At 36.2% G+C, this 10476-nt stretch overlaps 1 long non-coding RNA gene across 1 annotated transcript; it reads left to right on the top strand.

Moving 5' to 3' along the window:
• The first annotated feature begins 5590 nt into the window (after nt 1-5590).
• On the top strand, nt 5591-9707 carry LOC123001331 (uncharacterized). The gene is made up of 3 exons (XR_006410126.2): nt 5591-5684; nt 7530-7653; nt 9631-9707. It is a non-coding gene; the product is annotated as an uncharacterized LOC123001331 (long non-coding RNA).
• The last annotated feature ends 769 nt before the right edge of the window (nt 9708-10476 follow it).

Below are 10476 nucleotides of genomic sequence, written 5' to 3' on the forward strand. Positions count from 1 at the left end.
CTAATGGGGAAAAACGGAAAACATGTGAGAACAGTTGTGCAATGTAAGCAGAATGGTGGGAACTCTAATAATTCCACTTAAAATAGCATTAAACATAAAATACTTAGAAATACATTTAAGAAAAGAAGTAAAAGACTTCAACTTTGTAACAAAACATTGTTAAAAAATTTTGAAGAAGACCTAAAGAAATGGAGTGATATTTCACATTCATGAAGCAAGTGTTAATAATGTTATGATGGCAGTAATTCCCAAATTGATGCACAGATTCGACGTGATCTCTATCAAAATCCCAGCAGCACGTTTTACAGATATTGACAAGTTAATCCTAAAATACCTATGAAAATGCAAGGAACCTAGAACAGCCAAGACAATCTTTGGAGAAAAAAAAAAAAAAAAGAACAAATTTGGAGAATTCACAATTTCTATTTTAAAATTTTGTTGCAAAGTTGCAATAACAAAGACAATAATTAAAACTGATCGTACTGATATATTTAAAGATATGTTGATCAATGGAACAGAATTGAGTGTCTGGAAATAAATCCTCACATTTATGGTCAATTGATCTTCCACAAGGGTGATGGGGCAATTCAACAGAGGAAAGAACAGTCCTTTCAACAAATTGTGCTGGGAAAGTGGAAAACTAATATCCACTTGCAAACAAATGAATGTGAAACTTAACCTCATGCCATATAAAAAGTTATCTCGAAATGGATCATAGACCAAATGTAAGAGAGAAAATAATAAAACTCTCAAACAAAAACATAGGAGAAAACCTTTGTGACTTTGGGTTAGATGGTTACTAGAAATAACAACAAAAGTACAGCAACAAAAGAAATAACACAGGTTGAACTTTATCAAAATTAAAACTTTTGGGCTTTAAAGGAAATAATTTGAAAAACTGAAAAGATAACTCACCAAGGGAGAAACATGGGAAATTATATATTTGATAAAGGACTTGAACCGAGAACACATAAAAAATTCTTACGCCAACAATAAAAACACAAATAATGCACTTAAAAATGGGCAAAGGATTTAAGTAGACATTCCTCCAAGGAAAACACACAAACGGCCAAAAGCACATGAAAATATGCTAAGCATCATCAAACATTAAGGAAATGCACATCGAAACCATTCCACATGCAATAGGATGATTAATATTCAACAGGCAGACAGCAGCAAGTGTTGGTGAGGATGTGGAGAAATTGAGCCTCTCACACATTGCCGGTGGACTTGTAAAACTATGCAGCTACTTTACAAAACAGTTTGGCACTTCTTCAAAATGGTAAACACCGAGTGACCATATGACTCAGCAATTCCAAATGAATATGCCCCAAAGAAATGAAAATATATGTCCATGCAAAAACTGGTACACAAATGTTCATAGAAGCATTATGCATCATAGCCAAAAAGTGGACACAACCGAAATGTCCATCAACTGACGAATAGATAAAATTTGGTATATCCATACAATGGATTGTTATTCACTCACAAAAATTAATGAAATACTGATCTATGCCAAAATATGAATTCAGTTTGAAAACACTGTTAATTTAAGAACCAAGACACAAAAGGCCATACATATACTGTGTGCTCCTCTTGATATGAAATGTCCAGATCAGGCAAATCCGGACAGAAGGGGGATTAGTGGTTGCCAGGGGATGAGGGGATGGGAGAATACAGAGTGACTGCTAACAGACAGGAGGTTTCTTTTGGGGGAGATGAAAATATTCTGAAATTAGAGAGTGGTTGTGGTACACTTTGTGAATATAATGAAAATCTCAAATCTGTCCACTTTAAAAAGGATAAATTCTATGGTACGTGAATTGTATCTCAATAAAGCTCTTAAAAGATAGACTAAAAATAAGCACCCCCAGGATTTTACGAACCTTTGAGAACAGTAGTTACTGTGTGTCTGTGGTTCTCCACACATATAGGATTCAGAGGAAAAACTGACATTTTGGTGAAAATAAGAAAATTTTAATGTTCACTCTAATTTTCAGCTCAGTCAAATGATGTGTCAGGGTTTTGAAGTCTTCCAGAATGAGCCAAGAATACCAAGAATACTTTAATATACAACCAACTGCATACTCTAAATTCACTTTTAATAGCAATACATATAGCTCAGTTCTCTTTTGGCAATCATCCTCTATACGTAATTACAAGGGTATAAAAAATAATTTAAGCGGGGTGCCTGGGTGGCTCAGTCAGTTAAGTGTCCAACTCTTGATTTTCGGCTCAGTTCATGATCTCAGGGTGGTGAGACTGAGTAGTCGGGCTCTGTGCTGAGCAGGGACCCTGCTTAAGATTCCTTCTCCCTCTCCCTCTGCCCCTCCAATGCCCCAGCTCATGCACATGGGTGTGCTCTCTCTCTCTCTCGCTCTCAAAATAATAATGAAAATGATGATGATAATAATAATAGTTTAAGCTAACATGCTACCAGATTATATACTGTCTGATGGATTCTGGGAGCTTATTAATAAAATGACATTTTTTAAGACACTATAAATTCATGATCATATTAGATTAAATACAGTGCTACATGGACACTTAGTTGATATATTTGTTTTAGACTCTAGAAAAACAATATCAAATGTTAAGTCATCTCTTTCTAGAAATTGATTGTGATTGTGATCTATTTTCTTTGAACATTATTCTATTGATGTGCACAAACTCTTCACCTAGAATTAAAAAGTTAATTAATTCATCAAAATCATCCACTACACGTCTAACACTAAACATAGCTCAGATACGTGGGCTAGGATAACAGAAAGAAAACTGTATTTACATATTAGGTCTCTCTTCAAATTACTGAAAACCCATACATAATTTTTATGATTCATATACTTAGTTTAGTTAGGGCAGAGAACATATTTATGCAGTGCATGGACCATTCTCAACAAATTCTGGCTGCAAATCTGCCATTTTTAATTGACAGTTTTTACCCAAGCAGAGAAAATAATTTACCACATAGCAAAGCTGACTTAATCATCTAGTTCTTCCAAAAATTACAGCAAATTGGTATCTATACCATTCTGACATAATCTGGGGATTACCACTGGCACAGCTAAATTCCAATTTGAAAACAATAATTCAGAAAAACAAGGTTGTATGTCACCAGCAGCTTGGCAAAGAGCACTTCGGTCCCTGCTTGCAATTTCCTTGGCTCTGAGGTGGTATGCAGCAGGACTGATTAACAATCAATACTGAATATTTAAGATGTGAAAAATGATCTTTTTTTGCTATCATCCATAAAAGCATTTTCTGAAGTGTTTAGCGTAGAACACTAAGACCACCAAATTGTTCTAACAATTAGGAAACAAACAAACAAACAAAAACCCAACAGGGAAACTCTGGCAGGGGCTTCGACAGAGAGATTAGAGAACCAGCATACACTAGGGTCCAGCCTTGCAAGGTCATAGTGCAAATGAGCACATCTCAAGGTCTCAAAATTCACCCTGGCAGGAGTCCTGTTTAAGTTTGTTTAACCTAGCTTTTACCACACATACTTGACATCGATATTTTTTTTAATCTTTTCCTATTTCTTTTTTCAAAACACACACATATATAAAGGATCATTGAATATCTTATGTTATGTCTGATTCAGGATAGGCAAAAATAAGTGTTTGTTGATTGAATGAACAACATTTCCACAATGCTTAAATAAGTTGCACTGAAATTGCAGGTGCACAATTAAAGAACAAGGCCATCTGAAGAAGCTGAACTTGTTTGGCCAAAGAATCATGCATAACCTCTAAATCATTATAACCTCGAAAGCAAATGCGGCTGAAATTCCTTGCGGTGCTCAATCAAGCAATACAGGCAGTGCTTGATAGAATGGTTTCATGTTTTCCTTGCATATATTTGAAGTCAAACTGACAGCACTGGAAATGGCATACTCAGAAGGAACTCTGTTTCCAGGAGAGTGCCAAGTGCTCTTTTCTGCAAAGTTTAAAGGTGCTCCAAAGGGAGAAGGAGGTCTTGTTTGAAAGCCATGCTGATGCCACAAAACATTACCCAGGGGTAGCTAGGGACTGGTATAGAATGGGCATGTTCTCACTAATTTACAGGATCAAGCAGACACAAAACGAGGACATGGCACTGCTCTTAATACCATCCTCACTTGTGGCCATGAAAAGAAAAAAAAATAAGCACAATGTTAAAACCTCAAGTAGAGCTGAATAAGCACTACAGAAGCATTTGGGAAATCCAATTTTTACAGGTGGACAGCATCCAACAATTCAGTTCTATATCTGCTGGTGGGTGATCCAGATTTCTTATATAATTGTCCTTTTTCTTTTTCTAACTAAGTACAAAGACTTTAATAATTTGCCATTTAGGCCAGTCCCATAAGCCTCTCTATGTCATGCAAAGATTACATCATTGTTGCCACATAGCCTTCTCTGTTCTCTCCTATGTAATGATAATGCTGACTTATCCTGACACAGCATCTGAACTGATTTCTCCTTCTTGAATTTGGTCCCCAAGTCCTTCATATGTGCCATGCCAGGATCAAACGCATCATTTTATGGAAATATGAAGCATAAGGTTACGCAAGGTTTCAGAGCTTCGGGAAAGGACAGTAGATGGGAGTTGCAGGCGTTATTATATATTTATTTTATTTGCATGTGATAGAACTAGTGAAAGTTTGTTCACTGAGAACTTGGATTTTTTTTTTCTTTAAATACAGTAGTACTCAGTTTTTTGGTATATACTTTTTATGAGTTTTAACACATGCAAAGATCCTTGTGGCCACCATCACAAACAGGATACAAACAATCTCAACAAAAGGAATTCCTTCAGGCTGCTCCTTCAAAACTGTAGCCTCCCTCGCTGCCAACCCCTAGCAATCTCTGATCTGCCCCCTGCATTTTCAGAATGTCATAAATAGATCACAAGGTATTTAATATAGCTACTTTCACTTAGATTCATCAGAATGTATATATCAATAGTTTGTTGCTTTTTACTGCTAATAGCATTCTATTGTATACATCCATTTACCTCCTGTAGGACATTTGAGTTGTTTCCAATTTGGGGCAACTGGGCTACTATAAACATTATCGCACAGGTGTATATATGAACATAAATTTCATTTCTTTCGAGTAATTTCCTAGAAGTGGGGTTTGTGAGGTCACAGGGTAATTGTATGTTTAATTCTGTAATAAACTGCCAAACTGTTTTCCAACATGGCTGTACCATTTGGCGTCATTCAGATTTGAGCAAACAGACAAAACTATAGTATCAGGGAGGAAATTATTTTTCATAGGGAGTTTTACATAAAATGGAACAATTTTTTTACAACAGAAATGAAAAAGTGCATATTAAATAAATTCAGCTCTGTGTATCTTAAATCCAATGCACTTGGTTCATTTGTTCCTTGAAGATAAATACAGTATGAAATAAAAATCGATGAACACTAAAATGTAGTTACATCTTGTATAACTACAGTTTAGTGTGAAATCATTGCTTCCCTAATTATGACTTCTGTTCTTCTAAGAACAGCTGGTATTACTTAATGTTTTAAATTGTGCAACAGACTTAGCAAGACAGGATCACTAGGAGTTGTTACTTCTAATTCCAGGACCCAGTGGCGAAAAGGACTCAAGTCAGCTTGGAAAACAACTGCACAGATCAAGTCAGAAACCAAGACTGAGGCATAAGTCAACTGCAGCCAGGTATTTCAAAAGGTAAGTTCTCTGTTGAGCTATTCAGGAGAGAGATGGAAATGAGAAACAGGTTTGCAAGGCATTTGCTTAGAAAGAAAGAAAAAATATGAAAAGAAAATGAGGCTTTGGAGACTTCCTTTGAATTGCTGGACTGAATCTTGCCAGAAAAACAGCATAGGCCAATAGTTCCTGTTAAGGACACTGGTCTGTTTGAGCTGAATTTCTGACCATACAAAGTATCCTCAGATAGATGTTATATTATAACTCTCTATGCAAACCTAAAATAATACGAAACACAGTGAAAAAATTGGGGGCAAACATGTACAAGGCTAGAAATTAAGTAAGACACTATTACTGTGTTTGGATGGGTTCTAGAACTAGATAGCCAGTTTCTTTTATTTCAAAAATCTCTGTTTCTACTTTTTATTTGATGAGCATGTATTTTTTTCATAGAAGTGAATGTATAAAAAATACAGGATTTCAAAATGTATCTATTTCCATAAAAGGATTATATTTCTTTAAGAACATGTAAGAACAATAAAAAAAGTACTCGGTTAAATTAATTATTGAATCCTGATGCCTTTCTGTACAGGTGAAAAAATTAAAAATTTTTAATAACTTATAATAAGTTTCTAGGTTATTTAATTTAAAGAATATTAACTTTAGTAACTAGTACGAATGCAGTAAATTATTTAGCTTTTTTTGAGCCTCCATATCAGCATCTACAAAACAGGAGTGGCTTTGTGGCTGTTAGTTCCAGTTTTAGGCATGTGATCAAAGAAAATGCATTATTCCAAACCCAACCAGGGTCTACATTTGAAAACGCTGTTAGGTGTTTTTGAAATGGTTAAATGTGACTTCCATTATCCACAGACATTCTGACTTCTTGGTGGCCCAGTTTGCCTTAAAATTAGAAAAAAAACAATCAACATTATGGATCTTTTCTGAAATAATGATGGGAAATCAATGGGTTTCCATTTTCTCAAAATAGATTATTTCATTAAAGTCAGGGTAGTCCAACAATGGAAAATAGTCTAGTTTAAGACATAATACTTGTACTACCTTGTAAACATCAGTGATGCTCGTAGCTTATCCCTCAAGTATCAAGTTCAGCCTAATTATATCCATAAAAATGCACAAATTAATTGGTTTGGTTTTTCAGAGACCACTGATTACAGAAATTATTTTTCATATGAAGAAGCAGCTCAGTAAATCTCTGGGGAGAGTTTGTTAGGCTTAAACATCTGAGTGCATTTTAGTCTTTAAAGTTGAGCTTTTTTCATAAATTAAAGATAGTAATAAAAGCATTAAGCATATTGTCAACATAACTTCTTCCACCAACAACATTCATCTGCAAAACACAAATGCTCCCAATGAATGCAGGAAACAGCTTCTTACATCATCTTCTGACTTGCATAAATTAATTCCTTTCTGTTATTGTGTCCTTTCTGTCTTTGGAATATAGAGTCAGATTTTCCATATTAAAAAAAGCTTCTCAAATATCTAACCTGAGAGTGATTTGATCTTGCTAGTTTATATGTAAGAGCTAATTAAGTTTCAAAGATCCTCCCAAAGCTTGGTTGTTTATAACCTCCATCGTGCCCCACCTGGGACAAGGTGGCTTGCCTTCCCTTTAAATCCACATTTTAGACCCATACCCTGGAGAAACTGGCAGTCATTTCTCTCAAATAGTTCCTCCCGTAAAGGTGTGGCATGGCATATTTAGCCCTGAAATGTTTCAATCACTAAAATGACTAATTCTGATAGCAATTTACAACCTTCTTTTCAATTCAAAGCCTTCATTTCAAGGTGTTCTGGTTAAATTGAAATTTGCTTTCACAAAATAATGCTCCCTCACTCTTCCAGTCTCAGCTACCACCGTGGATCATTCCGGACTTCCGCAGGTGTCAGCCTAGCTGGTCGACCAGTGTCCCCTCTCGCCCCCTGCCAAACAGTTCTCTACTGGGCACCCGGACCGGAGCCTGACTTCGTGAGTTTGCATCCAGTTTCTACAATTCCCTGTAAACATTATGGGAGTCACTTCATATGCCTGTGCCTCGGCTGCCCCTTCTATAAAACTGAGATTATAACAGCATCCACCTTAGAGGGCCATTGGCAATCGCAAAACCTAATGTATTTGAAGGCTTCAAAGAGATTCTCACATGGAAGATGTACTCAGTAAGCAGTACAATAACCCTTATTTTTATGGTGAAACATTGTTTAATATGCCCGACAAGGTCCTGCCTCTAGGTAGGTCAACATCCCCTTCTCAGCTTCACTGACCTTTGTTTCAGACACTCGATTTTCAGTATGTTCTTTCTTTGCACATGTTTTCCCTGGAATGCATTTCCATGTATTTTGCCTGGAATACAATTCGCTTCCTCCTTTGTCACTACTCAATCCCTGGCTCTCAATTCAAGCATCGCTTACTGGTGCATCTTTGATAGGCTCAGGTCCACCTCTGGGCACTAAAGTTTTATAAGTCTCCTTTACCTTTATTTTCAGAGAACCAGAAAAATTTGCTATTTTACTTTTGGAGAAATCTGTAAACACATAACTATGATGCAACTAAGCATATAAATATTTATAACTAGATTTTCACAGAGCTGAGGGGAAAGAATGAGTGACTCTGGAGACTCCAACAGGGAATGATTGAACTGATCTTACAAGATGAATTAGAATCTGCCTCAAAGAGGCAAAAATGGGACTAGAAGCCACTGATGATTAAAGTGTTGGGCACCATTATGGGGGCTATGAAGATAATGTCTCATTTAAAATCCTGAAAACCCTCCAAGTTAAGTGCTATTTTCTCAATTTTAGAGATGAGAAATCTGAGGATTAATGTGCATAAAATCATATAGCCTACCAATACAGGGTCTGGAGGTAACTTTAGATCTGACTCTCCCATATCACCTTTTGCACTGAAGGCATCCTTTCCTATGCAATGGCCTGTAGGGGTGAGAGAACAAGATTCACTCAGGGACCACTGAGAAGGTCAGGGTGTTTTGGAGGTGGGGTATAGGAATATTGGTAAATTAAGCTGAGATGGCAGATCAAGACTAAAACATAAGGAGCTTTATATTCCCATTGAGAGCAAAGAATTTCATCTTGCCAAGACAAGCAAAGGGCAGGCATCTTACCTTTTGGGTCCCAAAGAAACTGACCACTCTCTGGGGACCCAGATGGCCCTTATCTCTCTCCTCTCTCTCCACTCTCTGGACAACCTTTTAATACTTATACATGAACTGACATGTCTGCCAACCCTTACAGGTTGGCACCCTATACAAATTGACTACAACTTCTTGGTCCCACAGTTCAAACTATTGTGAGAATGAATTCGTTTAGTGGCGCTATCCTTCCATGGTCCTATTTGTTATGCTAGAGGATGCAGAATTACAAGGTATAGACAGGAGTTTAAGGGCAGAGCTAATTTCCCTATGAGGGAGCTCAAGTTAGGACAAGCATTCCAAAATAGGTCAACTGGATATGCCATACTAAAGAGCTTGAACTTTATCCTGAATGCTATGTTTAATAGTTCTTAAAATACTACTGAACATTGATTTGTAATAGATTAATGCAAATTAACCACATTCAACAGCCAATGTAGTATACTTTGAAACCTTGAGAGATGTGCCCTGATTAAATATTGACTGTCTCTAAATAAGAAAAAAAAAATTTGCAAGAAGCCATCTAACACAGGAACTGAGAGGTAATATGTTCATGATCTTTTAATAGAACTTATTTATCAGGGTACTGACAATTATCTGTATAAACAACTATATGCCAAAAATAGTAGCTAAGAGTATTTCTATATTGAAGAAAATAGATTAGCCCACAAATTACCTGAATATGTCTACAACATATATACTTCAGCTTGCAGGAAAATAATATCTCACTGTTTTTATTATTTAGTTTTGATATAAGGGGGAAAAAGGACATCATTAATTATTCTTTCTTGTTCTCACAGTTCTACAGTTCACAGCAAACCTTGGAAAATGGACTTTGTCATAGAGCCAAAACAAGTATTCTCTCGACTGGAAAGACTCAACTTTAGAAAGATATCACTTTCTTTAAAGCAAATTCAAATGTGCTTGAATAATTATGGGAAAAATAATAGTGTGGTTTCCCTACAATCATTCTTACATTAAATGCTGTACATCAAAATCAAAATTATTTTTATGCATGATGGGCAGTTTCCCACTAACAATTTTCTAAATTGCCTAATAATTTTATGTAGCATAATTACAAGACTCCTGCTTGTGTATTTTTCCTTCTCTTTGCTTTCATCTGAATACGAATTAAGAGTAATCACTAGCGAACCTTTATGGTAGATGTTTACAGTGTAATGCTGCAACAGAGCTCTATAAAAGGAACCTAACAGGAAAGCCCTTGAAATACTTCTTCCGTTAACAATAGGGCACGCAACTGTAAGAAGGAAAATTTCCAGAGTAAGTGATTTTCTGAATAAAAATGGGTGAATATGTGAAGGCAGATTGATTGCTCAGTAATCACTTTCATGTCTAAAACTCTGTTGAACATCTCCCACCTTATGATCCACCATTAAATGCAAATCCACATTTGTAAATCCGAAATCCCTAGGAATGTTTCCCACTGTGATAGGTTTTTTTGTCAATTTGGCTAGGCCATAGTGCCTAGTTGTTTGGTCTAACACTAGTCTGGATGTTTCTGTGAAGGTCTTCTGTTGATGTGATTCATGTTTAGCAGATGACTTAAATAAAGGAGATTAACCTCGATAATGTGGGTGGGCCTCTATCCAATCAGGTGAAGGCCTTGAAAGCAAAAACTGGTTTCC

The sequence above is a fragment of the Ursus arctos genome, unplaced genomic scaffold (genome assembly GCF_023065955.2).
Source record: "Ursus arctos isolate Adak ecotype North America unplaced genomic scaffold, UrsArc2.0 scaffold_7, whole genome shotgun sequence".
NCBI classification, from domain to species: Eukaryota; Metazoa; Chordata; class Mammalia; order Carnivora; family Ursidae; genus Ursus; species Ursus arctos.